This window comes from Panthera uncia, chromosome F1, assembly GCF_023721935.1.
Source record: "Panthera uncia isolate 11264 chromosome F1, Puncia_PCG_1.0, whole genome shotgun sequence".
In the NCBI taxonomy this organism is placed as follows: domain Eukaryota; kingdom Metazoa; phylum Chordata; class Mammalia; order Carnivora; family Felidae; genus Panthera; species Panthera uncia.
In genome coordinates this window covers 1,070,269-1,097,647 of record NC_064813.1, presented here as the reverse complement: position 1 = coordinate 1,097,647, position 27,379 = coordinate 1,070,269, and the positions used below count along the sequence as shown (strand labels likewise).

The following is a 27,379-nucleotide window of genomic DNA, read 5'->3' as shown; positions in this document are numbered from 1 at the left end:
AGGCAGTGAAGCGGTCGACTTCGGCTCAGGTCACGATCTCCCAGCTCCTGAGTTCGAGCCCTGCGCCGGGCTCTGTGCTGACAGCTCGGAGCCTGGAGCCTGCTTCGGATTCTGTCTTCCTCTCTCTCTGCCCCTCCCCTATTTACACTCTGTCTCTCGGTCTCTCTCTCTCTCTCTCAAAAATAAATAAACATTTAAAAAATTAAAAAAAAGAAACAGAAAAGAGACAAGTGGTTGCCACAGCAGGGGAGGGGACAATAGAGAGGTTGTTAAAAGGTTGTTAAAACGTTCAGCTAGAAGATGAATAAGGACTCGGGATCTAATGCACAACATGGGGACTACAGCTGATAATACTGTGTCACATAACTGAAATTTGCTAAGAGAGAGAGAACTCAAAAGTTCTCACACACATACGCACAAACACACACAAGATAAATATTGGAGGTGATGGGTGCGTTAACTAACTGGATGGGAGAAACTCTTTCACAATGTACACATATATCAAATCATCACAGCGTATCCTTTAAACGTCTTACCATTTTAGGGCGCCTGGATGGCTCAGTTAGTTGAGTGCTGACTCTTGGTTTCGGCTCAGCTCATGATCCCAAGGTTGTGGGTTCGAGTTCCGAATGGGGCTCTGCGCTGACAGTGTGGAGACTGCTTGGAATTCTCTTTGTTTCTCCCTCTTCCCCTCTACCTTGCTCCCGCTCTCTCTAAAATTAAACAAAGAAAAATTTTTTAAAAATAAATCTTACCATTTTTTTTGTCAATCATACTTTAATAAAGCTGAAAAAATAAAGTAAAATAAAATAAAATACCAGCCAACACCTAAACAACTCCTTAAAAAAAAACAAACTTCTAGAGACAAAAACTACATTATCTGAAACAAAAATTAGGTCAGTAAGAATCAGTGGCAAAGTAGATATTGCAAAAGAAAAGGTTAGTGAATTTGAGACATAGCAATAGAAGCTACTCAAAAGTAAACAGAAAGAGAAAAAAAAAAGAATTTAAAGAAATAAAATCCTCGGTGAGCTGTGGGCCAATGTCAAGCAGCCTCATATACATGTAATGGGAATCCCCCAAGGGTACGAGGCATAGGGACATAAAACAATATTTGAAGAAACAGTGGTTGAAATTTTACCAAATTGCATGGAAACTGTAAAGCCACAGATATGAGAAGCCCCATAAACCCCGGCACTTGCAACATGAAGAAAGCCATTTCAAGGCATATCATATCTATGCTGAAAACTGCTGATAAAAAGTCAATTGGCAAAAAAAAAAAAAAAAAAAAATGAACCCCAACCGCAGCCTTCCACCGTTTACAAAAATTAACTCAAAATGCATCGATTCAAATGTAAAATGTAAAACTATGAAATTATGAGGAAAAAACAACACAGGAGAAAATCTTGAAGATGTTCAACTAGGAAGAGTGCTCAGATTTGACGTTAATAATATGATCCGTAAAAAGGAAAACTTGACAAATCAGACCTCTTAAAAATTAGAAATGTTTGCTCTGTGAGAGAACCTGTTGAGAAAACAAAAAGACAGATTACAGACTGGAACAAAATCTTTGCAAACCACCCATCTACCAAAGGACTCGGTGTCTAGAATATATAAAGAACTCTCAAAACTCAATAGCAGAAAGGCACACAATACGGTTAGAAAGTTGGTTAAGGACATGTCAATGAAGTGAATATACAGATGGAAAATAACCAAATGACCCAATGTCAAAAATCAGCAACCAGGGAGATGCACGTTAAAGCCACAAAACAAAAAATCTCAGTGCTGGCAAGAATGTGGAAAAACTGGATCACCCAGAGATTGCTGGTAGGAATATAAAAGGCTACAGCCACTCTGGAAAATAATTTGGCATTTTCTTCTCAAACTAAAAACGCACTTACCATGCAACCCAGCCTTAGCACTGTTGGGTATTTATCCCAGGCAAATCAAAACCCGCATACACTCAAAAACCTATACGTGAATGTCCATAGCAACTTTATTTGTAATAGCCAAAAACTAGACTCAACACAAATGTCCTTCAGTGTATAAATAATTAAATACATTGCGGGACATCCACACCAAGGAATACTACTGAGAGATCAAAGGCACAAATTCTTGGTACAATGAGACCTTGGGCTGGCCTCCAGGGAAAGCAAAAGGCTATATATTGCACGATACCATGTAAACGATTCCATTTACATAACATTCCTGAGATAACTGGAATACAAAATGGACAACAGATTAGTGGTTGCCGGAGGTCATGGATTGGAGGAAGGGGGGCAGAGTGGCTATGAAGGTACAGGGGAGCCTTGTGGTGATGAGAGACACTGTATCTCACTTGTGGTGGCAATTACAGGAAGCCACGCGTAAAGTAAAACTGCACAGATACATACATACACACATCCACGCACACGCAAATGAGTGCGTGTAGAGCTGAGGAAATCTGCATAAACTCTGGGTTGGATCAATGCCAATTTCCTAGTTTTAATGCAGTCCTATGGTTACACAAGAGATCAACATTGAAGGAGGCGGCTGAAGGGGACACCGGACCTTCCTATACATTTCTCTGCCACTTCCTGTGGATCTATAATCGTTTCAAAAGAAAAAGTTAAAGAGAATAAGAAACTTACTATTTACATAAAAACAACAAGATAGCCTAGGGTTTCTTACATCCTATAGCAAATATGTAAGTAAAAGATATGACAGCAATGGCATAGAAACCAGAGGAGAGAAACAAAGGTAGACTCCACGGGCTCTCACACTATACCTCCAGTGGCAGAATGTAACCTGATGGCAGACTGACGAGTTAAAGACAATACCGCGACCCTGAAACCCCAACGTAACCACTCAAGGTTACTCAACGTAACCAATCAAGGTGAAGAGATACAACTAACAAGCCAACAAAGAAGATAAAATGGAGGGGCGCCTGGGTGACTCAGTCGGTTAAGCATCCAACTTCAGCTCAGGTCATGATCTCATGGCTTGTGGGCTCAAGCCCCACATTGGGTTTCTGTGCTGACAGTTCAGAGCCTGGAGCCTGCTTTGGATTCTTTGTCTCCCTCTCTCTGCCCCTCCCCTGCTCATGCTCTCTCTCTCAAAAATAAATAAACAAACAAATAAAAAAGATAAGATGGAAACATAAAAAATATTCAAATCCAAAAGAAGGCAGCAAGAGAGGAAAAAGGGAATAAAGAACAGATGAAACTAATAGAAAACAAATATAAATGATAAATTTATTTTTTTAATATTTCACATAACCAAATTTTTTAATGTTTTTTATTTATTTTCAAGAGAGAAAGAGAATGCACACAAGCAGAGGAGGGGCAGAGAGAGAGGGAGACATGGAATGTGAAGCTGGCTCCAGGCTCTGAGCTGTCAGCACAGAGCCCGAGGCGGGGCTCAAACCCACGAACTACAAGATCATGACCTGAGCCGAAGTTGGACGCCTAACCGACTGAGCCACCCAGGTGCCCCTTGAATAGAACTATTTCTGTTAAAGGCATTAAATTAAATTAATCAAGGTTTAAATCCTTCCACAAAGAAAGCTCCTAGCCCAGATAGTGAATTCTACCAAGTATTTAAGGAAAAAGTAACACCAACTCTACACAGAGTCTTCCAGAAAATTGAAGAAGAGTAAATAATTCCCACTTCACTCTATGAGCTAGCACTGCTCTGATACCAAGGCCAAAAAACATTATAAGAGAAAAAACCACAGACCAATATGCTCATGAACATGGATACAAAATTCTTAAATAAATTTCAGTAAATGGAATCCAACAATTATTAAAAGGGTAATACAGGGGTAATACAGTCAGTTAAGTGCCCAACTCTTGATATTGGCTCAGGTCATGATCTCACAGTCATGAGATCAAGCCCCACATTGGGCTCTGTGCTGGGCATGGAGCCTGCTTGGGATTCTCTCTCTCTCTTCCTCTCCCTCTGCCCCTCCCCTACTTGTACTCACTCTGTCTCTAAAAAAAAAAACAAAAAAAAAAACAAAAAAAAAAAAAACAAAAAAAAACAACAACAACAACAACAAAAACAAAACATAAAAATTTTCAAAGAGTAATACATTATGACTAAGCATGGTTTATCCCAAGAATGCAGCCTCAGTTTAACATGTGAAAAACAATGTCAGTCATTCTATTAACAAATTCATAAGAAACACCATGTGATCATCTCTAATGCAGAAAAAGCATTTGATAAAATGCAACACTTTTTCATGACAAAAAGACTCAACAAACTAGGAATAGAAGGAAACTTCTTCAACCCGATAAAGAGCATTATGAAAAGCCTGTAGCTGGGGCACCTGGGTGGCTCAGTGAGTTAAGCATCCTACTTTGGCTCAGGTCATGATCTCATGGTTCGTGAGTTCAAGCCCCACGCTGACAGCTCAGAGCCTAGAGCCTGCTTCAGATTCTGTGTCTCCCTCCCTCTGCCCCTTTCCTACTCACACTCTGTCTCTGTCTCTCAAAAATTAATAAACATTGAAACAAATTTTTTTGAAAAGTCTATAGCTAACATCATAGTTAGTGGTGAAGAACTGAATACTTCCCCCCAAGATCAGGAACAACATAAGGACATCCATTCTCATTACTTCTGTTCAACAGTGTACTAGAGGCTCTAGCCAGTGCAATCAAGCAAGAAAAAGAAATAAAAGGCATTGAAGTTGGAAAGGAAAACATAAAGTTGCCCTTAGCCCCAAACAATATCATCATCCAAGTAGAAAATGTGATGGAATCTACAAAAAAGCTACCAGAACTAGTGAGTTTAGTAAGTTTCATAAGAACATAAGATCAATATAACAGGTCAATTGTATTTCTGTATACTCACAACACAAAATCATAAACTGAAATTTTTCAAAATAATACTATTTATAACAGCATCAAAACAAAAAAAAAAAAGAAAATTAGGATAAATATGGCAAAAGGTATGCAAACAGCTATGCTGAAAACTACAAAACATTGCTAAAGAAAATTAAAGAAGAGCTTTTTAAAGGGTGGAGAAATATACATTTTCCTCGAATCTGAGAACTCAATATTGCTAAGACGTTGACTCTCCCCAAATTGTTCTATAGATTCAGTGCAATGCCAGCGAAGATCCCAGGTGGATCTTGCAGAAATTAGCAAGGTGATTTTAACATTTAAATGAAAACGTGAAGAGCTTAGAATAGCCAAAATCGCTACGACACAAAATAAAGTTGGAGAACTCAAACTACCTGACTTCAAGATTTGTATAAAGGCTACAAGAATTGAAAAGTGTGATTTGGCGTAAATAAGCAAACAGATGAAGGGGACACAACAGGGAACCCGGAAATAGACCTACATATATATGGACAACTACTTTTTGACAAAGCTGCCAAAGTAGTCAGTGGAGAAAGGGCAGGGCTGGAATGACTGGTACCCACACACAAACACAATGACCTCCCGTTCATACCTGGCGCCATATGCAACATGGAGTGATAGGTCTAAATGCACAACCAAAAATGGTACAACTTCTAGAAAAAAATGTTGGAGAAAAATCGTGTGATTTGGAGGCAGGCAAAGATTACTTAGAACACCAAAAACGTGACCCCACAAAAGAAAAATTGATAAAGTGCACTTAGCCAAAATCTTAAATTTAGCTCCTAAGAGAATGAAGATGACTTGTAAACTGAGAGAAAACCTTTAAAACGTGTATCTGATAAAGGATTTGTATTCGCACTACATAAAAAAACTCTGAAATACTAATAACAAGAAAACAACACATTTTTAAAGTTTATTTAGTTTGAGAGACAGAGAGAGAATGAGAGCGAGAGGAAGGGCAGAGAGAGAGAGGGAGAGAGAGAATCCCAAGCAAGCTCTGAGCCCGACTCAGGGCTCAAACTCACAAACAGTGAGATCATGACTTGAACCGAAACCAAGAGTCAGATGCTTAACCGACTGGCCACCCAGGCGCCCCAACAACACAATCTTTTAAATGGGCAAAGCATTGGAACAGGTACTTCCTCAAAGAAAACACACAGATGGAAAACAAGCAAACAGAAGGACTCATCAGGGGAATGCCCACCAAAGCCACGGCAAGAGCCCACCTCGCACCTATTGAAATGCCTAAAACTGAAAAGACTGACCATCCCAAGTGCTGGGAAGGTGACAGAGAGAGAAACTGAAAGTCCCACACGTTGGTGGAAACATAAGATGGTCCGACCACCTTGTAAAACAGTTGGGCAGCTCTTTACAAAGATAAGCAGAGCACAGGGGATTTTTAGGGCCGTGGAACTGTGGGGAATAAGTTTAGCAATTCCCTGAGTTTGCACCAATGGGTTAACAGGGTTTAGGACTAAAGCACCTAGGATTAGGTAAACAGAGCAAAAGTGCCCCCAGCATAGTACAAGATCAGAAAGCTGCTTCCACAGAATGCAAGGTCCACAATAGGTAAACAGGTAAACAGGGCTGCAGACTGCACAGCAGGGTGAAATTGCCCAGATCTGAGCTAGTTAGCAAAATAAAGGTGCCTTGTTGACCCTGAGGTAGCATGCTCAGTCCGTCTTATCCCCTAGACAAGTTAAGATAAACAGACATGCCTCGTGCCTGCCATAAACAGCCATCTGCCCTGCGTCGGGATTTTGTTTTGTATTGAGCCAAACCCCTAACACCACATATCTTCGTAACCCCCTTTCTCTCACACGCGAGTTAATGTGCACAGTTTTATTGTCTCTTTCTGCATGTCCATCACCATTGTTTGTAAGCCTTCTGATCCTACTAAATACGGAGCAGGGACCCTTACTCGGAGCTCTTGTCTCCTCCCGGTCATTAGCCTCTCTCATATTCAATTCTGCATCTTCTCCCTTGCTGGACAAGAGAGAACTCCAGACTCAAAGTCTGTGACACGGAACTATTCTGAATGATACCGTAACGGTGGATACATGTCAATATAATCTGTTAAGACCCAGAGAATGAACATTGTGTGTCAACTACACTCAAGTAAAAAAAAGAAAAAGAAAAAAAAACAACATAGAACGTAGAGCATCAGGAGCAAATCTTAGGGATGCTGTCGATGGGTGATAACGTGTCAACATGGGTGGACAGATCGGAACGAATGCACCATCCGGTGTGGGGTGCTGTGCCTGTGTGGGGTAAGGGCTGCACCAGAACTCTCTGTACTTACCACTCAATTTTGCTGTGAACCTAAAACTGCTCTACAAAATAAAGACTATTCAAAAAGACAAAGGGGGTGAAGTATGGATCCACGCTACAACACGATGAACCTTGAAAACACCACACGGAGTAAAAGAAGCCAGTCCCAAAGGACCACGTACGATATGATTTCATTGACATGGGATGTCCAGAGTAAGTAAATAAGAGAGACCGAACGTGGATTATTAGTGGGTAAGAGCCACCAGGGGAGGAGGAAAACAGGGAATGACTATTAACTGGCAAAACACAGTTTCTTCTGGGTTGAATGTTCTAAATTTAAGAGAGCAGTGCTGGTGCACAGCTCCGCGAATGTACCAAAAACCACTGAACTGTACACGTAAGTGGGTGAATTTTATGGTATGTTCACTAAAATCTTGAGAAATGTTTTAAAAATTAAAAACTATGGGGGCGCCTGGGTGGCGCAGTCGGTTAAGCGTCCGACTTCAGCCAGGTCACGATCTCGCGGTCCGTGAGTTCGAGCCCCGCGTCGGGCTCTGGGCTGATGGCTCGGAGCCTGGAGCCTGTTTCCGATTCTGTGTCTCCCTCTCTCTCTCTGCCCCTCCCCCGTTCATGCTCTGTCTCTCTCTGTCCCAAAAATAAATAAAAACGTTGAAAAAAAAATTTAAAAAAAAAAAAAAATTAAAAACTATGAAAACCGAAAGAAGAAATGATTTATATGGTTGCTCTGGAAGGCACATACGTGCGAGGAAAAGTATACGGTCAAAACCAGACATATACGTGAATTCGTGACATCTCTTTTACTTGTGGTCTCGAGTTGGACATGGGACCAGGACGGCAGGAGCCCCTTCTGTGCGGATATTGTTCCGTGGAACACTGGCAAGATGATCTCCCCACGGAAGGAAAGGGGTAAGAGTCGTACCGGCTATGAAAACATCTACTCTCCAAAACATATAATGACTCAGAGGTAAGTCTGTATTACACATCTTTTGTTTAAAACGTACAGTGATGGGGGCCCCTGGGTGGCTCAGTCGGTGAAACATCCGACTTCAGCTCAGGTCATGATCTTGTTGTTCGTGAGTTCAAGCCCCACATCGGGCTCTGTGCAGACAGCCCAGAGCCTGGAGCCTGCTTCGGATTCTGTGTCTCCCTCTCTCTCTGCCCTTCCCCCGTGCACGCCCTCTCAAAAATAAATTGAACATTTAAACGAAGATCCTTCTGTGCATTTATGGAAGCCCAGCTCCACCCCACCCACCCCACCTCCACGGCAACAACACTCAAAATTCAGTGATTCCAAGAACGACGGCACCAACAGATCCATTTTCCTGTGCGCAGAGTCCTACCAGAGATCCGAGTTGTGTGATTTCTGTTTTTTATGAGAGCAGTGGCCCTGTGCCGCGGTCTGGGTGAGAGCAGGAAAACGGGTGGGTGCCACTGAGGGTCCCCATCTGTAAGTCTGGCTTCGGGTAACACGGACACACGAGCTTGACCTTCGCTTCCTGGAGACTAGAAGTTCGTAGTCGCGGGCTGTGTTGGCAGGTCCGTGAGGTCATCCAGGGTCAGCCTTCTGCCGCGGTCCTCGGCGTGTGGCTCCCGTCCTCGGCTGACATGGTGGCTGCTACAGACCTGGAATGTGGTCAGCAGCCGCGGGAAGGGGAAAGGGCAAAGGGAGGTGCTCTGACTGTTCCGGGAGGTAAGGACGGAGCTGCCCCGAGCAGGGAGAGGGCGATGGCCGGCAGGTCAGGCGCCCGGCTGCCTGGAGCCGGAAAGACGGTGGATGCAGGAACCGATCCCGGGATAACACGTGTGCTGTCCTGACCCTCGAGGGCACAAAAGGGCTGATGTCCGGAGCTGAAACGCCTGGGTTTAAAGACCAACAACCTTTCTTAAAGACCAACGGCTGCAAAGGAGTTCACTGCTGTGTTCAGGTCCCACCCTCCAGGGACCTCTCCCCACGAGGACCGAACTCGGCAAAGGGGACTCTGAACATCTTGCACGTTCCCCAAGGCTGCTTAGCTGCCCAGGGTTCTTGAACTCACGAACCGCGAGATCACGACCGGAGCCAAAGTCGGACGTTCAGCCGACTAAACCACCCAGGCGCCCCAGAAATATCTTCTGTTTACCGAGGCCGGCGGGGGGGCGGGGGATGGTAAGAGGGAAGAGGGGCATGAAAATGCAAGGCGGAGAGACAGGTGACGGGTTCGTGGTGAGCTGAGTGAAGGGCACGGTCAAGCAGGGGCAGGAAACACGGGTATCGGACAGCGAGAAGCACAGAGAAGGTGGCCGCTTTCATCAGACCCGGCTCTCCTGCCGGAGGCAGGCCACCCCCACCCGAGCCCTGCTCCGAGTTGGAACCTGGGAGAATCTGCCTCGCTCGCCCGGTGAAAGGTGCTCCTGGGGCCTCACACCTGCGAGGCGGCAGGGACCTGAGCGAGGGCTTGGCTCTCCACCTGGAGCCCCTCGGAGGGGGGCAGCCTGGCAGGGGCTGCTGCCTTCCCTCCTGTGCCCCAAGGAGCTGCCACAAGCTGCAGGACCAGCCTCCCCTCAGCAGCGGGCCGGTGAGTGAGTGCCAGGCGCACGGTGCTCCCTCAAAACGCATGAAGGGACTAAAGGTGCCTGAATGCAGAGCAAGGGGGGCAGGAGCCCCGGAGGGAACATCCTGCACTTCTGGGCATCCTGCCTTAGCTGGTACTTCAGCTACAATGTGAAGTAATTCACCCCTTCTGTGCACAACAGATCTCAGAGGGAACTAAAGCTATAAGATTAAAAAAGCCTCTCTTTCCCCTTCCCACCCCCGCACCTGCCGGCAGGCCCTATACGGGGCTGGTTGGTGCCTCAGTACGTACATATTCTGTCCAGATACCTTCTGTTGAATGTATTTGCAAGAATGTAACTTATAAACAATTTGATTAACAATAACTCACTTATAAAGTACATCCTACATTAAAATTACTAGGAAGGGCTGGGGTTAGGCGGGTGGGGGAGGGGGGTGGGCCCTTCCCCGGGAGCAGTTCCTGGGATGGCCACCAGGTGTCAGAGCCACCAACAATGCTCCCAGAGCCCGGGGCAGGGGAGTGCCAGGAAGGGTGGCAAGACCCCCCTGGCAGTGTTCGGCCCTTTGGTGAGAATTTTGTCTACTACGGCGTTGGGTGGGGGGAGTAAGGGGAGCTGCAAACCCCTTAAATTCTCAGGCCACAGATTCCCCTTCACTGGGTAGCCTCTGATCCTCGGAGAAGCCATGCGAGCGCGGCCGGGTTCTCTGGGGAAGCGTGAGGATGGCCTGGGCCGTCTCCCTTCCCCAGCCAGAGGCCAGTGGAGAGGTGAGCACCACGGGGCACACGGAGGCGGGCTCGGCCACCCCTCCTGCACGGGTAAAGTTCTGCACGCAGAGTCGCGTCCAGCCGGGCCTGGCCCTGTCCAGCAGGCTTGGGGGGCTCAGCTCGCGGGCAGCGCCCAGGGCGATTCCAGGGTGACCAGAGCCAGCCCATTACAACAAGGAGGTCGGGGTGGGGGTGGGGGGGCACGACGACCGTGGCTCCAGGCAAACAGCACATCTGTAGAGTGTCCAAAAGGAAGAGGTCCCTGGACCACACCCCGCTTCTGGCCTCGGGTCCAGACCCACTGCACACCGGGGCTTCTCACGGGTGAAACTTTAACACCTATAAGGATGCCAAGCTTGTGGGAGGGGGTGGGGGTAAGGGGAGAGCTCGACACTCCCTGTACCACATCACTGACGTCTAAATAGGACTCCAGATTCGTGATCTCCACGCATTCTGACAGGCAGATGAAGGTGACCTTTTTCTGTGATTGGAATGCCCTCATCGTCTAAACTGGTCCGTCCCACACAGGCCACGTGAAGCAACAGTAACTATCTAAGTCACCCTACACCTTACATGTCATGTGTGTAATTTAAAATAATACACCTGTTGCCATACACGTAATAAAAGCGGCAATTATTGTTAACACATAGGTAGTATTCATATTCAAATGCGACCATGCAGTTTATGCTCGATGTCTCAAGCGTCATATTCAAGCCAAATGATTCATTTAAAAACAAGAAAGGACAGAGCAACGTTTAGAGTGGGATCCACGTTAATGTACCACAACTGGTACAATAATCGTTGCTTTGATGTGGCCAACACTGGTCTGGCCGTGGAGGTGTTTTGTTCTCCATTCTCCTATTACACATGATATCAGAGGTACGGAATTGAAAAAATCTCTCATAATGCTAACCAGACTACTCCCGTGATCATTTCAGAGGGAACAATGTCCCTGAGGAGGGACAGACAGACTCAAGGGAAGGGGCCGTCGAGCACCACCCTAATTTGCTCTGGGTTTGCCTACCTCAAGGAAGCCTCCCCTCCTGGATCATCCTGGCCCCACTGGATTCCTGGTAAGTCAACGAGCCTCCCAAGCCCATGAATAGTCTAGTCTCCTTCATGAGGCCACTCATGTGACAGGGTTACACTAAGGCCCAGACAGATGCCACAGGTCAGTGTCTCACGAGATCCCCAAGCTTCTAGGTCTCTGAAAAACAAACAAACAAACAAACCATGAGGTGTTGAGGGTGGTAAAGGATGGAATTCAGGCCCTGCCCACTTCGCTGAATCAAATACCTGCTTGCCACACGCCCCTCCAGTTTAATCACGTTTTGCGAGGGTGAGTCAGAGAGGAGGTGGGCGGCCGTGCTTGGTTTTCCAGGCATACGGTACCCTAATGACCATGACTCCTCCCTCCACTTAAAACCTCCCTGCACAGACACTCCTCCGAGCCCTGCAACCGGCCAGGCAAAAGGCCTGATTCAGAATCTCGTCTCCTCACCGGTACCCGAGGCTGATCCCCTTCCATAAAAGGGGGAAGGAAATCATCAATGTGAACGCACAAAAACAGATGACTTCCTGAGTCACACCTGAGTTTGGGCGCAGAGTTTGGGTGCAGGGTAAGGTCAAGCTAAAAGCTCAGAGGTCACGGACCATAATTATCCCTCCAGAAGGGCAGCCTACCTTACCCGTAGCCACGCAGCTTCTGAGGCCATGACAAAGAGCTGGGCCCGTCGAAACCCCGGAGGAGGAAACATTCCTCACCAGGTCTCCCAGCCCAAACTTCCGTGACAGGCACCAGAGGAGTAAACTGACTAAGCCAATAGAAGCAAGCGAGAACTGGTTCCCCTGCTCTCTAGATGGCTCATGACATTTCAATTATGCTCAGCACAATATAGCCAAATTATTTATAACCTGTGTGGAGCCTCCTGGCTTCACAGAAGAAATCTTAGTTGGTGGGGTTGAAGAAAGCTAGAAGTAGAGACCAGAGAAAAGTTCACAAGTAGAAATGAGCCCGTCCAAGGGGCCGTTTGCATCCTGGATACGTAAAGCATGGCGCCTTTTGTTCAGGAAGCTGTGAGGGTGGTGTGTTTTGGGAGGTGCTTACTTGCAATTTATTTCTCCGAATAATGTAGTGTTCATGTTCTGTCTCTCTCCGTCCCTCCCCTGCTCGAGCTCTGTCTCTCTCTCTCTCTCTCAAAAATAAATAAACATTAAAAAAGTGGGTTTAAATAAATAAATAAATAAATAAATAAGGACTGTTAGCTTTAAAAAAAAAAACAGGGGGTGCCTGGGTGGCTCAGTCAATTGAGCGTCCAACTCTTGGTTTTGGCTCAGGTCATGACCTCATGGTTCATGAGTTCGAGCCCCATGTTGGGCTCTGCTGACAGCACAGAGCCTGCTTGGGATTCTCTTCCTCTCTCTCTCTCTCTCTCTCTCTCTCTCTCTCTGCCCCTCCCCCACTTGTGCTGGCTCTTCCCCTCTCTCTCTCTCTCAAAATAAATACATAAACTTAAAAAAAAAAAAAAGGACAATCTCAGGTCACTACTTTGCCAGCCCCACCTTCGATGACTAAAGGAAGTCACTGGGAACAGAACTGCCCTCAAAGTCAGGAACGTATGACTATCAGGCCTCGCCAGGACACCTGGGCAAGACACCTGGCCATCACGCATGTCAGTCACGGTCACCTTGCCTGAAAAGTTTAGAGGCCCAGATTCCTTTCAATACTAAATGACCACACTGCAGAGTTCAATACATTTTCTAGATGGTCACTTCCCACAAGAACAACGGGGAACATAATTAATAGGAGAAAACCCCCCAAAATAGATCACTGTGCCGTAGCAGGGTCTATCACACTGTGTAGACGTGGCCTTGGTGTGGCCAGGCTGCTTGGTTAATCAGACACAGGGATGTGAACACTTTTTCAGGTAAGAGAGCCACCCACCCGCAGGGGAGGACGGACTGCGATCTCCAGATCGCGACTGCGGTGGGGAGCACCTCTCTGGGGGACGGAACGAGCGTGGGTCTTTTTTGAACCTAAACCCAGTGTCTCAAGGGAACATTTTGAGTCAGAAAACAAAGCGGGCCGACAGGCTGTTTGGAGCCGAAACTCCTGCTTTTCAAGTTCACGCTCAGCCTACCTGTGGTGAGGCCTGTGGTTGCCACACCGGGGCCGTCCGCAGGGGCCAAGTGTGCTCAGAGAGGCTCTCGTTACATAACCCTCGGCCACGGCCCCGCACATGCATGAGCGGGCACACATGGGATCTCACACGCTGCGTGCACGGGAAGGGGGTTAGAACACACGAGGCTGCAGGACAGTGACAGGGGTGAGCTCAGGGCCTCCTGCCGCACCGGTTAACAACAGCAGCATTTCACATTCCTGTGGTTGTATGAACCGTGTGCCTCGGGCGAAACAAAGGCTCCAAGAAGAGTAGAAAGCCAAGCGAGTTCTCAGTGAGCAGCTCCTACCCACAGGCCCTCATGACGCGGGGGACGTGGGGTTGGGCGGGGGAGACTCGGCACCTAGTGCTCCTGCGTCGGGCGTGAACGCCGTTCGGCCACTGCTGGTCAGTGTCCAGCTTGCTCCTGCTCAAAGAATGAGCCACCTTTGACTCCAAAACCAGCTTTACCCGCTCCCCGCCCCCCTGCGATCTCTCTCTCTCCCCTCCACTCTCTCCACCCACCCCTGCTCTCTCTCTCCCCCAGACTCTCTCTCTCCCCACCTCTGCTCTCCCACCCCCCCACCCCCACCCCCGCTCTCTCTCTCTCTCTCTCTCTCTCTCTCCACTTCTATCTCTCAGAGGCATTTTCTTCACCGCACCCTATGACCGGCCTGGCTTCAGGTAACCAGGGCTCATTCTAAGTCACCTTGTTGTCACCCCGAGGCTTTGTGTTATCTGTTGCCTCGGCCTGGAATGCTCCCAACCCTGATCTTCACAAAGGTGGCTCACAGAGGTCTTGGCCTCCGGGGAGCCCCTCAGAGGGGCCCTCCCCAGCCCTCCAACTCCAAGCATCCCCCACCCTGCATTCTGTCCCGTGACCCTACCCTGATTCCCTGCCTGGCGCTTCACACCCCCTCATTTATTTCCTGTGTGTTTCTTTCTTGCCTGTCTCCCCTCACTAGCATGCAAGCTCCGTGGACGTGGGCATTCTGTGTCTTGTTCACGGACTGTTTCTAGCCGCTACCACAGGGCCTTGCACACGGCCAGTGCTGGACGAGCGCCAGCTGAACGAGCGGACGGACTGTTGGATGAGGGAGGAGGGCAGAGGAGGCCATCCCTGCGAAGGGCCGATGGTGCGCTGGGAATAAGGCAAGGGGGATTCCAGAGTCCGCCAGGGAAGACGGACATTTACCCAAACCAGTGTGGTGCAAGAGAAGCTCATGGAAGCGTGTGCAGCTGTCTGCTCGATGGGAATGTGAGGACAGTCTCAGGAAAGGTCAGAGGTGGCCAAATGGGCAAAGGAGACAGAGGGGTGACGGGGAAGGCACCTTGTCGGGGAGCATCACGGCAAAGCAGCACATCTGGGAACAGACCGCAGGCTCCAGAGGAGCCCCACGTGAAGCAGTGAGGGGTGTGAGGCCTGGATGGGGTGGGGGCACAGGCCAGTGCAGCCTGGAAGGGGGGGCACGTGCCAGGTCTTAAGAGAGCCTCGCACACCAGTCCCCGTGCGCTGGATTTCAATCCTCTGAGAGGCGGGAGCCATTGAGGTATTTTTAAGTAGGGAGGTGACATGACGGGTTTTGACTTACAAAGATAGTTTGGGTGGCAGTGAAGGCCACGAGAAGAGAACAGAGCAGAGCACGTGGGTCACTGTCCCCTCTGGGCCTGAAAACGCCCAGATGTCAGCCCCCAGCAGCAACAGAGAAGGAAGAGTGGTCACAGACTGGAAGCTGTTAAAAGGGTGGAATCAGTGGGACTCAGTGACACTCAACGTGCGGGAGGTGACGGACAGGACGGGGCTGTGGTCTGTGTGGCCTCCCGAGTTGGGGTCGAGAGGCGGCCAGGCCAGAGTGGCCGGCTCCTGTGAGCTCAGGGCCGCCTGCCCAGCCAGTTATCTTCAGCCCTCGAGCCGCCATCGGTGACAGGTCCCTCTGATGGGTGCACATCCAGCCCACGACATGGGTGATTTATCTGCTCGTGAAGATTCGCGTGTTAGGATTTCAGCGCGGCCGTTCTTGGAGGCACACGCTGGGCCACCGCCACAGAAGCATGACTATTGGTCTAAATATAGACGTGCCTGTCACCTCCGAGAAAGAACAGACCAGAACCCATGGTTCCACTCACTCCGAGGAAGTTTTAAGGGGAGAAAATTAAACAACAAACCTTGCCCTGTCTCTCAGGCTGTGAATCTAAGCAGCAAACCACGACTGCCTCACCTGCTGCCCTTCTCCTGCCCTCCTGGCTAACTCGGGCCCCAGAACCCTCGAGAGCGGCCCCCTCCCCAAGACAGTTCTCACAGGCCTCAAGGGATACCTCACAGGGGCTGAAGAGCGGGTACAGCCGGCTGGCTGGCCCAGTGCTCTGCAAGGACCCCACTTTATTCCTTCTGTCCTGCTCCCCCTGCCCCGCCCTCCCCCCCCCCCATCCCCCCCACCACGAGCTGCCACCACAAGAACAAATGCACAATTTGGAAAGCGTGGGCTCTGGTACCTGGCTACTTGGTTGAATCCTGGCTTTGCCATGTGGGAGCTGTGTGACCCGGGCAAGTTGCCTAGCCTCTCTGTGCCTCCGTCTCAAAAATAATGCGGTAAAATAATGCAGTGATTAAATGAACGAAGCGCACGGTGAGGGCCCAGCAAATGTTCGCTGTTGTTCCCACGGCCACCCCTCCCAGCCCTGGGGAAGCCTCGCTAAGTCCTAAGACAGGGAGCCCAAGCTGCGGGCATCCTGCTGCCAGCTCAGGGGCAGTGCCCTCCTTCTGCAATATGCTACCAATGGGGCCGACCGAGCAGGAGAGATGGCATCCAGTGTTTTCTGAAATTATCATTAGAATGTTCTTGACGGTTTATCCCCACAGCCCTTCCTTCTTACGCCGTCCTCCCAGGACTCACCGCAGTCAGAGTCGTCCGGGCCAGGAGACAAGTGAGTGACAGACACACACGGTCTCCCTCCCTCGGGGAGGGGCTTTGTTACAGGGTCAAGTGGGGCCAGCCTGGCTCCTGCTCCCTTAAGATGGGCTCTTCCCAGGAGAATCCCTCGCTCCTCACCTAAATAGATTTCTGGAGTCTTCCAAAGGGAGGGTTGAGTCCGGTCCTTTGGAAGAACGAAAGCCCAGTTGCATTGTTAAATTATGTTTAAGTGGAAAATGAGTATAAGCTGTAAAAACATGCTAAATTCAAGACTAAAACAATAGTTCTGATATGGACTTTTAACTTATCTTGGACAATGAGCTACCTGTCCGCAATCTTAACATTAGGACAGGGAGAGGAAAATGAAATTTTAAACATGATACCCATTCACATTAACATCAAAAACACCCGTCCGGCGCATAGGAATCAATCTTACTGATAAAAGAGGTGCAAAACCTGCCCAGGGAATCCAGAGACATTCCCAAGAAAAACGAAAGAAGACCTATATAAGTGGGACAGCATGCCGTGTTCCTGGGCACAAAGGTTCAATGCCGTGAACATATTCGCTTTTCCCAAATTGATCTACGGATCGTATTTGATGTCAGTCAAAATCTTGGCGATTTTTGGTGGAAACTGACAGGATGACTCCATTTTTTTTTTTTTTCTATGAAATACAGGACCAAGAGAACCAAGGAAATCTTGAAGAAGAAAAACACAGTTGAAAGATTTACTCTGTCAGATGGCAAGACTTATCATACGATTACAGCAGTTAAGTCAGTACAGTACTAGCACAAACTTTGGCCAGCAAAAGCGCAAAGATACGTGAACCGACCAAGAGAACCAAGAGGGTTTAGAAACAGACGCACACGTGTGCCAGTCTCTAATTCATGGTGACGGCAACATACTGCGGGGCAGAGAGGAAGGCATGGTCTTTGGACCCTCCGGATGAAAACACGGAAAAACAAATGAGCCTTGATCCTACCTCACACCAGTCACAAAGCTAAACTCTAGGGGCGTCTGGCTGGCTCAGATGTAAGAGCGTCTGACTGTTGGTCTCAGGGTCACGAGTTCGAGCCCCACGTTGGGCGGAGAGGTTACATAAGTAAATGAACTTTAAAACAAAAAGTCTAGGAGTGTGGACGTATCCAGGGCAGGTAAAGGATACCTCTGAAGCTTGCAGAGTCTATCTGAGAAGAGTATCTCCGTGCCCTTGAGGACGGGGAATGACTTCTGAAGTAGGACACAACAAGCACGAACCATAAGGAGAACAATTGATGAATTGGATTTCATTAAGAACTTCTGCTCGTGGAGACACCATTAAGAGACTGAAAGCAAACCACACAGCGGGAGAAGGAATTTGCAGGACGTGGGTCCAACAAAACACTCACACTCACAATCCATAAAGAATTCCACAGATCAATGAGAAAAAGGAAACACAATGTTAAAGGGAGGAAGACGCAAAAGACTTGAAAAGGCACTTCATAAAAGAGAATATCCCATGGCACAACCCCCCCCCCCAAAAAAAAAGAACAACTATTTTAAAAGGGCTCAACATGATTAGTCATCAGAAAAATGCAAATTAAAACGACGGTAAGACGCTGCTCAGGTCGGGCAATGTTTGCTTTCGTGGCAGGGGTAGGGGCCTCCCAGGAAAGAATCCAGTGAGCTGCACACTTAAGGATTTATGTGCTCTTCTCTATTTAGGACGCTTTCATAAACATGTTTCCTAAAAAAGCAAGAGACTTGAGAAATCTATCAAGCAAATTTAATGTGGAGACCTGACTGGATCTTGTTTCACACAAGGCAACTGTTAAGACAGTGTTTGTGAGAATTCGGCCATCAACTGCATATTTGATGATAATGAAGACGTTGTTCAGGTGTTTGGGTGACGTGATGGTGTTGCAGCGAGGTCTTGGGGAGCCTGGGGGGGGGTGCAGTCGGTTCAGCATCCAGCTCTTGATTTCGGCTCAGGTCATGATCTCGTGGTTCGTGGGACTGAGCCCTGCATTGGGCTCTGTGCTGACAGTGTGGAGCCTGCTCGGGATTCTCTCTCTCTCTCTCTCTCTCTCTCCCTCCCTCTCCCTTGGGCCCCCCACTCCCGCTCGTGTACACATAAGTATGAACTCGCTCTCTCAAAATCAATAAACATTTAAAGAAAAAGGAGAGTTCTTATCGTTTAGAGCTACCTACTGAAGTATAAATATGTACATTATAAATAAAATAATACCTTAGATATGCTTCGGTAATAACCGACGAGGGAAGACAGTAAAACAAGAATAGATGAGTTACTGGCCAGTATTGCTGGACAGTAAGCACCTGGGGATTGCTGCACAGGTGGCCCTTGAACGTGGAGGGCAGAAGCACTGACTCCCCTCCGCAGCCAAAAATCCACGCGTAACTTCTGACTCCCTGAAAACTTAGCTGTTAATAGCCTACCATTGACTGGAAGCCTTGCCAATAATGTCAATAGGCAATTAACGCATTTTTATATGCATTATATACTGTATTCTCACAAAAAAGTAAGCCGGAGAAAACAAAGTGTTAAGAAAATCGTAAGAAAGAAAATACGTTCACAGGACTGGGCTCAGCGTATCGAAGAAAATCCGTATCTCAGCGGACTTGCACAGTTGAAAGCTGTGTCGTTCAAGGGTCACCTGTACTGTTGCACTTTTGTGTACGTTTACAATCTTGTATAATAACAAGATTGTATTTTTTTTAATACAATAGCTTACTGTATTTGTAAAAATAGCTTTTTAAAGCTATTGCACAGCCAAGGTGTTATGCTTTGGGGCTATCCATGACTCCTCTCTTCCACCCGGCCCCGACATAATCAAATCATATCGTGCAGTGACGATGGAAACCATGAGCACTGAACCCTCAGGCTACAGGGACCGCAGGAAGTCAACTTGGCCATTCCCTCCTTATCGAGCAGGGTATCTGAAACAGAGGGGCCCACGCCACATCTGCACACTGAGCAGCACAGGAAACATCTACTCTCAGAGAAGCAGTTAAATAGAAAATATTTACAGAAGAGTAGTCATTGATCTGTACGCTCTGAGGGATATGCCGTCGTCGGAAGGTGTCTTAGCAGCCCGGGTGCCCTCCCTGGAACAGAAGACTCTTAACGGAGGCTCCCACAGCCTCCCTGAGCTAACTCTTTCTCTCTTATGCCCAGACAGTAAGCCTGTGCTGTCCGGCCTCTCTCGCTGTGAAGTCATCAACTGGGAATTCTTGTATAAAACAAGTCTGGGATCCTGGAGTGGTGTGGGCTTTCACAGTCGGGAAACAAACGCTTCACAAGAAAAGACTCAAGTGGTTACAAAAATAAGATGACTGAGGCCTCCTGACCCAGCGTGTCTCCCAGGAAGCCCTCCGGGTCTAGTCCTTCCTTCCGGCCCTCACTCACCACTTGGCAGTGAAGGCCACTGACTTGATAAGCAAATCTCCAGGTTGCACCTAGCTTAGTTTGCTCCCCTTCTGGGCAACAGGCCATGTCCACAAGGCCTTCTCGGAGAAATGAGCTCTCCCTGTGGTGGCTCCTGGAGGAAGGACCACCTTCTACCGCCCGCCCCAAGAGGCTCACTTATCTATTAATCAGGCTAATGAAACAGTGACGGCTTCAAAGGGAAGAGGCCAAGGTTTCATATACACAAAAAGGGCAAGGTTAAAAAATGAATGTATGGGACTGTTCCATTTTTCTCTTGACCCCCAGAGACCTCAACAGTGGATGCTTTTTGACTAATACCAGGCATCTCTGAAGAGCGTGGGGGGGGAGCACACAGCTCTGAAGCCTGTGCGCCCAGCTCTCCCCAACACCAGCTACATGGCCCCAAATTGCCAAGTGCTTTGGTCTATCACCTGTAAAATGCAGGTAATGTACACGCCTCCCAAGGCCGATGAGATTAAAATAGTACAGTTTGTGTAGAGCGCTCAAAACAATGCTTGGTGTTGGCTCCTCGTGTTATCCTATCGCTACAGAAGCCATGGACAGAGAACGAGAAGGGAGGCTCCTCGGAAACCGAAGGAAAAGAACAGTGTTGTTAAGGGGCGCCTGGGTGGCTCTGTCGGTTGACCGTCCAACTTTGGCTCAGGTTATTATTTACGGTTCATGGGTTCGAGTCCCGTATCGGAATCTGTGTGCTGCCAGCTCAGAGCCTGGAGCCTGCTTCCGATTCTGTGTGTCTCTCTCTCTGTCCCTCCCCTGCTCATGCTCTGTCTCTCCGTGTCTCTCAAAAATAAACAATAAATAAATAAATAAATAAATAAATAAAACAGTGTTGTTGAAACTCTGTGGCTAAACTCTACGAACCCATCTATTTCTAGCTATTTCCATCTGTCACCAAACAATATTTGTCAATAATTTGGGGAGAGAGAAAGATATTCCGAGGTAAGAGGTCAGAGGTCTAGCAGGAAAGTGGACAGCCTTAGGTTTCAGAAACGTATACAGAAAGGCTGCTCCTTCGGGCGACAATGCAAACCCTACTCGCGCTAAATAAGGAGGCTGCAAGTCCGTGCACTGCCAGTCTGGACTCGGACACTGCCACTCCACTCGCCCCAAATCGGAGCTGAGAGCTGCTTGCACTCTCTCGTCGTTAATGACTGGCATCCCTGGGCTCCTTCAAACAACTTTCTAAAATTATTGACGCTATTTTAATGTTTCACATCTGTCTACACGCTTAGTATTAGTAAAGAGAATAATTTCAAAATAAGAATAATTAACCGAAGAGGTCCTGGGAATTAAAACATTAAAATTTTTAATTTTTAAAAGTGTAGCCATTAGGGGCGACTGGGGGGCTCAGTCGATTAAGGTCTGACTCTTGGTTTCCAGCTGGGTCATGATCTCACGGCTTTGTGAGTTCAAGTCTTGCATTGGGCTCTGCGCTGGCTGGCCATATGGAGCCTGCTTAGGATTCCCTCTCTCCCTCTCTCTCTGCCCCTGCCCTGCTCCTGCTGTCTCTGTCTCTCTCAACAATACATAAACGTTAAAAAGTGTTAACAAAAGTCTAGCCATTAGACCCTGTGTGTACATTCTGAAAACATACTGTCTCTTAATTAGAACTTGTTTCTTGTTAACAATCATTAATTGTGTTTTACCATGGACTGTTCTTTAATGATGATAATGCCAGAGAAGCGAACAAACAGCATATATGACACTGAGAATGAGGAATGCTGCCCAAAGGGCTTGCTGTCTACCATGCAGACTCCAGGGGCCGTGAATTATTTAGCTACTTTTCAAAGTTAATAAATAGGAGTGTCTTTTTGCCCTTTATTCCCCAGATGAATTTAACCAAATGAGAGAAAGGGGTGTGTACATTCAGTTAGCAGTCTGGGCACACAGAAGACACAGGTGATGAAAAGGAGACGTAAAGAATGTATAGATTTCATGTCAGTTAAATATGCACAACACTGCTTTATCCGGCATGTTTTCATTATGACTAAATTGTTGTGAATATTTTGATGGTTTTTGAGGGTATTTTAAAACACATGAGTACCTTAAAAACATACATTAACACACACACACAAAAGAAAGCAAAATCCAAATGACACTTAAAAAATAGTGCCTTCCCACCACTGGAGTCCTTCCACCCAAAGGTTTAGGCTTTTCTGGGGGAGCCTGTGTGGCTCAGTCAGTAAAGCGTCCGACTCTTGGTTATGATCTCGCCATTTGTGAGTTCGAGCCCCACATTGGGCTCCGCGCTGGCAATATTTATTAATGAGTATTATTATATTTATTAAGTGTTATTAATTTATTGGTAAATAAATATATTATTAATATAATAAATGCATATTGCTAACAAATAAATTTTAAAAAAACAGAACAAAAGGTTAGGCTTTTCTATCCTACTGGAAAAATGATGTAGGCACATATGTTGACTTGTTTACTAAAAGAATCATATTTTTTTTCTTTTTTTGTGAGAGAGAGAGAGATTGCAAGTGTGCGTGGGGGAGGGGCAGAGAGAGAGGGAGAGAGAAGCTCAAGCAGACTCACGCTCGGCGCAGGGCCCGTCGCAGGGCTCAATCTCAAGACCTGAGTCGGATGCTCAACCGATGGAGCCCCCAGGCGCCCTAAAAGGAAGCAGATTACGCAGTTTGCTACTTGCATTTTGTCCTTAATAGCGTATGTATCCTGATACTTTCAGATCAGCACAGCTATTACCACATTCTTTTTGCTTTTGCACACGGCGCTTCAGGGAATAGCTTTGCACACAAGGCTTGGTGTTGTAAGTGGTTTTTCAATGCGACCTGCTGCCAAAGTCCATGCAGGCGGCTCCAAGCGGTCTATCCCACTTGTGTGGTTGGAAAAGAACACGTCTAGTTTCCTGGGTGGATTTGGGTGCTTCGGAAACTTTCCTGGGACGCCCTGATTTACACCCCATGGGTCTCGGGAACAGCACGGGAAAGGCCTGTTTCCGGCTGAGGGACATGAATGCTTCCGCCTGTTCGCTTTTGAGCGTGAGGGTTCCCGTGGCAATGCAGGAGCCTGTCTTTGCTCTTAGGTCCTTTGCGCTCAGGTCCGCTCAACGCGCCCACCCCCTGCCGCTTATAGGTGCGCCCTACAGGCTCATGGCAGGGGGAGATGTTTGCGGGAGGAGGAAACAGGGGAGCCCGGAACCGGGAGCGAACAGCGGGTAGGACTGCCAAGTTAGCTTGCCTTCGCTAGCGAGCAGGTGTCAGAAACTCCCCCTCACTGAGGACCGACGATAAGGAGCTGCCTGCCTGGGGGCCGGGGGCACGGGAACACAGTCACATGGGAGAGCGACCACAGGGTCTACGGCTCAGGACTGGTAAGAACAGGAAAGCCATCTTACATCTTGGCACTTAGTTGCCTCAAATCCTTTTTGAAATGATGGCGGGCTTAAGATCTATTTTGAGGGGTGCATGGGTGGCTCATCAGTTAAGCATCTGACTTCGGCTCAGGTCACGATCTCGTGGTTTGCGGGTTTGAGTCCCCGGTCGGCTCTGTGCTGACAGCTCAGAGCCCAGAGCCTGCTTCGGATTCTGTGTCTCCCTCTCTCTTTACCCCTCCCCCACTCATGCTTTGTCTCTCTCAAAAATAAATAAAGATAGGGGCGCCTGGGTGGCTTGGTCGGTTGAGCGGCCGACTTCGGCTCAGGTCATGATCTCACAGTCCGTGAGTTTGAGCCCCGCGTCGGGCTCTGTGCTGACAGCTCAGACCTGGAGCCTGTTTCAGATTCTGTGTCTCCCTCTCTCTCTGCCCCTCCCCTGTTCATGCTCTGTCTCTCTCTGTCTCAAAAATAAATAAACGTTAAAAAAAAAAAAAATTAAAAAAAAAATAAAGATAAATAAAATTTTTTAAAATCCATTTTGAAATCTTTTGACAGCATTTTCCCAAACGTTTGGTATATTTGTTACCTTGTTTGACTACCACATCAACTCAACAGGTAGGCTGAGGTCATTTTCTGTATGTACTTACAAGACGGAATGACTACAGGGCGGCAAAGTTACACAACTCACCCAAGGTTGATCAGCTAAGTGTTCTGACTCCAAGCACAGTGCTCTTTCCTGATGTCTCCCTCACCCACCCAAGTCCCAGGCCAGCTTGCGACTGTCAGAACGCTGAAGAAGAGCTAGGAAAGGAGCCAGGGATAGAAACACACCCTCCCCAGGGATACCTGAGATCATGAAAACTACCTCTTCCTAACAAAAATTTAATGAATTGAATAATATTGATGTTGCTAAGTACCAGGTTGAGATACCAAAGCCACATCGTGACAGAATAATAGTCTTGACTCATTTTACAAAGACTTCTATGATAGGGCTGGCTCGGTCGGTGGAGCGTGGGACTCCTGATGTCTGGGTTATTAAGTCTGAGCCCCAATGGGTGCAGAGATTACTTAAAAATAATAAAAACTTAGGGGCACCCGGGTGGCTCAGTCGGTTAAGCATTCAACTTCAGTTCAGGTCATGATCTCACCGTTCGTGGATTCAAGCCCCGCGTCGGGCTCTGTGCTGACAGCTCAGAGCCTGGAGCCTGCTTCAGTATCTGTGTCTTCCTCCCTCTTTTCTTCTGTCCCTCCCCCACTTAGGCTCTCTCAAAAATAAACATTTAAAAAATAAAATAATTATTAATAATTAATATTAATTATTAAATATTACAAAGTAAAAAATTGTGGAAATGTGCTTTTATATCTTATTATAAACACACATACTATCTCAGCTTTTTAAAAAATCCAGGAGCTCTTAATTTTTACGGTTAGACACTGCCTTGGATGGTACTAATAAGCTGTCATTTCAATATCCAATGTCTATTTCTTGAGTTGTCTTTTTTTCTAAGTCTTTTTTTGAGAATGTCCTACGGAAAAAACATATTTTACTTTGTAAGGCCTAGATACATATCTGTCATTGAAACAAAACTTTCACAAAATCCTAATTGCCCTTTCTATGAGTGTTTTCCTTGGATATTATCTGTTTTCATTCTCTTGGGCACAGAGGTCTAGAAAGGCTCCTCTCTGTGGACTCGAAGAAGGGGTCTTAGTAAATTAGAAAACATTACAAACAGCCTTCAAAACCGAAGGCCCACATAGGTGCTACTCTAGGATGCTGGAAGTCAGGAAAGCCTCCCTGACCGGGCCCAAAATGAACTGAATCTCGAAAGACGAGCTGGAATCAGAAGGGTAGAACTTCGAAAGATGAAATGAGCCCAGCACGTCTAGGGGACAGTCACGAAGGGTTCATAAAGGGAGTGGTAAGGGATAAGGTCTAAAAGAAAGCCTGCGGTCAGTCTGCAGAGAGCAAGATAATGGAGGTGATAATGGCATTACTGAAGGTGAGTGTACACAGAGCTATTCCAGCATTGTTCTTCCGCACACGGACTGCAAACGCAGCTCTAAAGCCACTCAGAGTTCAGACACCAGCTTCTCCAGCTATAATGTAGCACAGAGAAAAATGCGTGTGCACGTAGACTTCATAAATTCAGAATTCTAGTGAGAGCAGTCGGGATCACATAAAAAAATAGAAAAGCTAGGATATACGTATTAAGTTTAGACAGCAACTGAGCCCAGTTTCTGTCTTTTCATCCTCTTTACTTTTGTTAATGAAGCGTGAGCCTTATCTGCACTAAGTAACCATTTCCTTAGGAAAGCTAGACACTTCACCGAGAACCTATCCTCAATACTGTTAGGAGCCTGACAAATTATTATGAACAACTCTTAATAATAATAAGGTTGTCTAAAGTGAACATACAAACAGGGCTCTCTGAAGGTGTTAACCATCCAGTAAGTCAGGCTCTGCTGGCTACAGGGACGGTGCCCTACGATCCTTAGCTGGCACTCGGGTCTGTCTCAGGAGAATAAAAACATCCAATGTGAGTCACCTTGCGATTACACCGCCACCTGGAAGCATATTTAAGTGATGACAACTACAAAGCTAGGTCTCTGTAGGACCCTGCATGACACTTCCTCTCCCTTCTTCCAGTCTGAGGATCAACAGAGCTCAGGATTCCTTTACCAATTTCTCCTCGGCATCATTCTTTACCATTTTTCCAAAGTGGAAAAGGACAGTCTCCCAACGCCTGGTTAAAGCTACCATGACTTGTTATTACGGTAAATTTCAGACAGAAAACGCTTAGTTAAATCCATGTTTTTTCCAGAGGAAACGACTTAGGAGAAAGATTTTTTTTTTTTTTTTAATTTCTGAGAAAATGCACACACTAGGTATGTGAGCGATCACCCCACACGTAAATAAAACTCGTTTGGGGTAGGGCAGACCACTCACCAGTGGTCAAGGTTCAGCCCAGTCTTTGCTGCTGCATTTCTGCAGCAACACAAACACGTACATCACGGTGACACGGAAGCCTTACGTTTCACCAAAAAATGTCATGCCTGGATCCCAAGCGGAGTTCAAATCCCGCTGGGAAGAGATGCACTTTTGGAGGAGGCGGATGGAAGGCAGAGGGGCCGCCCCTAGGCAGGTGCCCGAGCACCGCCGGTTTCCCCGCAGCAGCCCACCTCCCCAGGGGGTGCAGGGCTCTCGTCCGCCCGCCGCCCCAGACCCTCGGGCGGCACGCGATAATTCCAGCTGCTCCACACTAGGACCAGGAGGTTGTTCGCCCGGGGTTACCGCTGGCTGAGCCGCCGGGGCCTCCCACCCTGCGCCTCCTCGTCCAGATCCCGCCGCCCCGTCCGAAGCCCGCCGAGACCCCTACCCCCCTTGACCCCGAACTCGACCCGGCGTGCGCCGGCACCAACCCCCACCAGACCCCGGCCCGCGCCGGCCCTGTTTCACCCCCTAACCCCAGCCCCGATGCCTACCCGCGCCGACCTCGACCCTCCTGACCCCGGCCCGCGCCAGACCTGGGGCTGCCGCACTTACTGCTGCTAAGGCGGCCGTCGGGGTCGGGCCCGCGTCCGCGCGGGGCCGGGGTCGGGGCTGGTGTCGCGTCCCGGCAGGGCTGGGGTCGGGGTCGGCGCGGCCCGGGGCCGGAGCCGGGGTCGGGGTCACGTCCGGGCAGGGCCGGGGTCGGGGGTGTCGGGGCCGGGATCGAGGCCGCGTCCGCGCGGGGCCGGGGTTGGGGGCAGCGGGGCCGAGGTCCGGGTCGAGGCCGCGTCCGCGCGGGGTCGGGGCCGGGGTCGGGGCCGCGTCCGCGCGGGGCCGGGGTCGGGGACGGCGAGACCGGTGTCGGGGTCGCGTCCGCGCGGGGCCCGGGCCCGGGTCGGGGGCGGCGGGGCCGGGGTCGGGGTCGCGTCCGCGCTCCGCCCGCCCCGCCACCCCGCGCACGTGCCGCCTGACAGGCCCCCCATAGGCTCCATACCTGCCACCGGAAGTGAGTGAGGAGGGCAGTATAGGCATTTCCTGTGACGCGAGCGCCTGGACTCCATTAGGCAGCAGCTGGGGGA

General features: G+C 48.3%; 1 long non-coding RNA gene across 1 annotated transcript; it reads right to left on the bottom strand.

Moving 5' to 3' along the window:
* Positions 1 to 535: 535 nt before the first annotated feature.
* On the bottom strand, positions 536 to 27,286 carry LOC125925071 (uncharacterized). The gene is made up of 2 exons (XR_007458692.1): positions 26,856 to 27,286; positions 536 to 713 (listed from the first exon to the last, which is right to left on the bottom strand). It is a non-coding gene; the product is annotated as an uncharacterized LOC125925071 (long non-coding RNA).
* Between the last annotated feature and the right edge of the window lie 93 nt (positions 27,287 to 27,379).